This window comes from Alexandromys fortis, unplaced genomic scaffold, assembly GCF_014885135.2.
Source record: "Alexandromys fortis isolate MF-2015 unplaced genomic scaffold, M_Fortis_MF-2015_v1.1 scaffold_58, whole genome shotgun sequence".
Classification (NCBI taxonomy): Eukaryota; Metazoa; Chordata; class Mammalia; order Rodentia; family Cricetidae; genus Alexandromys; species Alexandromys fortis.
In genome coordinates, this window is record NW_026067940.1 from 10,269,625 (window position 1) to 10,274,737 (window position 5,113).

Below are 5,113 nucleotides of genomic sequence, written 5' to 3' on the forward strand. Positions count from 1 at the left end.
ATGAGTTCTTCTGAAATTGTAACTTCCTAAGGTTTTCTGCTATGAATCAACTTTCTCGCTATTTCACCACTCAATAACACCTCTGCTAGAGAAGACAGGAAACCAGGCCCTAAGGACACCATAAGGAAAACAGTGCATCTGGTCAATAGCATTAGAAAAAGTCTTTAGGGCTAGGGAAATGACTCCAGCTTGCTGCCAGCCTGATGACCCGAGCTCCATTCCCAGAACCCACATGATGGAAAGAGAGAGCTGACTCACCCAAGCTGACTTCTTTCCTCCACACGTGCACTGAGACACACTCATGCCCAAAACATGCACACAGATGAATAATGATATTTTTAAAGGATCTTTTAAAAGTGGCTTTAGGGACCATCATTCTGTTAAGATGTTTTACAGGTGTGTGCCACCTTTCAACACTAGGCAAACATTGTCATCTCTTAAGTTTACACTCAAGAACAGCTCAGTCATGTCACAAAATAAGAAATAAAAATCTTGTGATGTTTAAGCAAGTTTATGACTTTGTATTCAGCTTCATTCATAGCTGTATTGGGCACGGGAGACTTAAAATGTAACTTTGGCTATAAGAAAGAGAGAATATAGAGTTAGGAATATAGTTCAACGGCAGATCGCTTGCCTACAGGCAAGGTACTGGGTTCTATCACACTGAACTGGGCAAGACAGAAAAGGAGGAGGAAGAGGAGAATGGGAAGCCGTGGTAGCACAAGCCTTTAAGCCCAGATCTCAGGAGTCAGAGGCAGGCGGATATCTGTGAGTTCAAGGCCAACCTGGTGTGAGATCCGGGGGATGGCTAGAGTTGTTACGCGGAGAAACTCAGTCTTGAAAAATCAAAGAGAGAGAGGGGAGGGGCAGAAGGGGAAAGGGGGGAGGGGAAAGAAGAAAGGGAAAAAAAGAAGGAAGAGGGAAGAAAGAGGATAATGGAGAAGGGAATGAAGAAAAAGGAAAGAGAGAAGGGAAGAAAGAGAAAACCCAGTGGCTAATCCCGTCACATAGTAAGAGTCATGGGCGAGCAGCATGAGATAGCAGTGCTGTGTGGTGGAGGGGCCAGGCTCTCACAGACTCCAGGTGCGGTACTCCTCAGAATGCCGACTTTTCTTCTCACACCTGCTCATTGTGGAGTCGAGATGGCCACCCCAGTTCCAGCCAACTCTCTCACAAGGTAGTTTCAAGGCAGAGGGCAGACAGCAGGGAACAGGCTTTCTTCCCGTGTCTTCACATTATTTATAAAAACAACCCTTCTGAGAAAGCCTTGCTTGTGACCCTTAGGTCACAGGAGCCAGGTCTCATCTCAAGGGAGACTTAGTCATAGGTGTCTTAACAGCAGCCGGGTTATTCCGAAAAGGAGACAGGAAAGATTTTGAAATGACTCAAGGGAGAGCCGAGCAGTGATATCTGACACCAGGAGAGACTTCTTTATTTGACACACACACACACACACACACACACACACACACACACACAGAGAGAGAGAGAGAGAGAGAGAGAGAGAGACAGAGAGACAGAGAGAGAGAGACAGAGAGAGAGAGACAGAGACAAAGGAGTTGAGGCTAACAGAAGTTCAGAATTGTACATTTAGCATTTGTTTTCTAGACTCATAGCTGTTGGTGACGTGGCTAAAGCTGAAAGCTGGGTCAGCCTGATCCTGCCCTTTGCATGCATATTAGAGCACATTGAGTTGCTAGGAAGCCGAATAGGGGCAGGTAATAACGGGGCTTTCTGCCATAGACAGATGAAATAATACGAAGGACAGATGTCGGTTTCTTTTGAATAATATAGACACTACCACTTCTCTTTCTTGCTTTCTTTCTTGATTTGGGGGTGCGTGTGTGCATGTGTGTGTGTCCAAAGAATGGAGAGAGCCCTGAATTACTGAGGTCCTGAGGGAATGTTTGTTGACAGGAGCCGACCATGTTAAAGACACCAGAACCTTAGACCCAGGAGAAATGGCAGCACCTTTCCCCAGGGCAAAGTTTAGAAACATGGCAAAGCCTTCCTCAGAGGCCCCAAAGTTAGTGTTGACGGTGTTTGCAGATAATGTCCACCATAGCTCTCCAGCGTGTTTAAGGCCTGAACACTACTCCCCTACAGAGGTTACCCAGCTCGATGGAGATTTGCTAAACCTGTCTCCTCAATCCAGCTGCCTCCCTGTTAATAATCTGCAGATCATAAACCACCCCCCTCCTTGGCAAGCTGTATGCAACAACCCCACCTTTCTGTCCAAATCTATATAATAAACAGCCTGCGCTCATGGGGAGCTATGACTTCTCCAGCGGAGTCCAGATCGCCTAATTCCAGCTTTTGTCGGTATTTTCTGTATTCCCTTGCCACTCCAACCAGGTACATCCCTGAAATCATGCCGGGTGTTGCACATGTGTTTGAGTTTGTATTTGTGGCAGGATGAAACTGTGCATGGGGGGCTGGGTGTGGATATGGTCAGAAGACCACCTAGTGCCATTCCTCGGGTGTTTTACCCCTTTTATTTGAGACAGGATTTCTCTTTGGCCTGAATGGCAACAAGGAAGCTAGGCTAACGGGCCCAAATGCTTTCAGAAAGCTCTCCACCTGCCTCCATACAGCTCATAGTGTTGGACTTGTTGGAAGTGTTAGAAGGCACCCTACTGCCTAGCTTTTTATGTGGGTTCCAGGAAGCTGAACTCAAGTCCTTCTATGTGCAAGGCAAGCGCTTCACTGAGCCATCTTTTTAGCCAACACAACCACCTTTCTACTGGTGGCTAACAACTTTAACTACTGGCTAGGATTTGAATAGACCACACAAGCAGTAGTCTAGGTCATAGTTTCAATGTAGGGATACATGTCAAGACTGGTTCAGGGTATGGTTCCCTACCTTTGTCCCACATATTGGGAGCAGGGGATCTGGAAAGTGTTGATATCCTTCAGAAAATTAAAATGCATAGGGTATTTAAATTTTAAGTGTAAACTCCACTGTCAAGATCAGCCAAAAAATTCACTAATATCTAGTCTTGGGTTGTGTGTCACTGAGTGTCCTTGAGACCTTAACACGTGTTGTTGAATTGATTTAGCTTTAGTTCCTTCTTTATGATATCAGAGATGATTTTTTTTTTTTGGCTCTAGGAACTGGAGAGAAAGATGGCTCAGGGGTTAAGAACTAATCCTGCTCTTGCAGAGGTCTTGACTTCAATTCCTAGCACCCACATCAGTGGTTCACAACCTTCAATTCCAGCTGCAAGGATTGCATATCCTCTTCTGGACTCTGGAGGAAACTGCACACATGTGCACAAGTGTGCATGTGTGCACATGGAGAATTAAAAAAATGCATCTCTTTTAAAATAAAAAGCTTCTACATCTAGAGTGTTTTATATTTTTATTTTTCTGTTCTTGGGAGGAGAGAGTCTTGATTCTTTGTGGATAGTTATTAACGACCCATCTTTTGACAGAACAGAGAAAACAATACCCTAAATGGTATTAAGAAAGCAAGCACTCTGGGCTGGAATCCAGGGCTAAATTACTTGATTCTCTTATAAAATAAAGAGATGAGGTGTTGCTATCTCCTCAACAGATCCATCCCAGGCCATGTACAGTGGGAGTCATAGATCTTCACATTCTCTATGAAGAAATGCTTTTATAAAGAACAGTTAAGTGCTCGCTTCAGCAGCACATATACTAAGAATTAGAACAATACAGAGAAGATTAGCATGGCCCCAGTGCAAGGATGACAAGCAAATTCTTGGAGCATCCAAATTCTTCACAGAAAAACTGGAAGAGTCTACAACATCACTCAGCCTGCTGTGGGCATCATTGTAAACAAGGAAGTGTAGTCAGACTCTATTTGGACCACCAGTGCCCAAATAATGACATGGAAACATTTTATTAATCATGAAAGGCTGGCCTTAGCTTAGGCTTGTTCCCAACTTAGCTCTTACAGCTAAAAGTAACCTATTAATCTATGTTCTGTCGTATGGCTCTCCTTCATTCTGTATATCCAACTCCCTCTGTGTCTGACTGGTAAATTCTGCACACTTCAGATTCTTTCCAAGATCCTCTCCCTGGAAATCCTTCCTATCCTCTCCTGCATAGCTATTGGCCATTCAGTTCTTTATCAAACCAATCAGAAGGCACCTTAGGCAGAGACACATCTTCACAGTGTACAAAAAGATTGCCCCACAAAAAGAAAGCTAAGGGCAAGATTCCGACCAAGAGAATTAACGTACATATTGTGCACACTGAACACTCTAGAAGCCAAGACATCTCCCTGAAATGGGGGGAAGAAAATGACCCTAAAAAGGAAGCCGAAGAGAAAGGCACCTGGGTTCAAGTTCCAGACTTCTCTGCCCAGAGAACCACATTTTGTCAGAACTAAACAGGAGGGAGCCTGGACACTGGAGCCCATTCCCTATGAGTTCATGGCTTAATGTACAAAAAGAAATAAAGGACCCAGGCAGTAAAGCATTCTTCTAAAAAGAAAAATAGAAAAATGAGCACTTGAGGACTGAGGATGCAGCTCAGTGATAGAGTTCTTGCCTAGCGTGCTCAAGACCCTGAGTTCAATCTCTGCTATTCCAATAAATAAATAAAAGTACAAGTAAATAAACAAAAGCAAAAGGAGCAATTGATAACTTTGAAATCACACGACACTTCTGATAGACTGTAGTCTTTCATGAGTTTACTAGGAACCCTGTCACTATTTCCGAACACAGAAACAGTGCTTTTATGGTTTCAAAGAAGCATCTAATTTTAGAATAAAGGCACTTCATAAATAGTCTTCATCTGTGGCCCCTGTAGAGTAGTTCTTGGAAAGTCTTATGTCATCCTGTGCTCACAGGTACCTCACAGCTATGACAAGTCCTTGGTAGCTTTCTCCCTGACGTCCTACGCTTCTGCCTTCCAGTGTCAGAATGACTCTGCTGCAGCAGCTGAGACACTAAGCCCCTTCTAAAGACAGACGTAGGTCTCATCTCCATCCGCCACAGAGATGGTAGAGGAAGACCTATGAGAATGATGTGCGCAAGCTGACACCTCTCAGATCCCCTGCTACGAAGGGCCTTGCTTTCCAGATGTGAGAACTGGAGCCAACAGATGGCTGGCAGCTGTTAGCATTTTCACGGTCACCCTTGAG

General features: G+C 44.3%; 1 non-coding gene across 1 annotated transcript; it reads left to right on the top strand.

Moving 5' to 3' along the window:
- The first annotated feature begins 3,636 nt into the window (after nucleotides 1-3,636).
- Nucleotides 3,637-3,744, top strand: LOC126505136 (U6 spliceosomal RNA). Its single transcript, XR_007592819.1, has one exon. It is a non-coding gene; the product is annotated as a U6 spliceosomal RNA (small nuclear RNA).
- The last annotated feature ends 1,369 nt before the right edge of the window (nucleotides 3,745-5,113 follow it).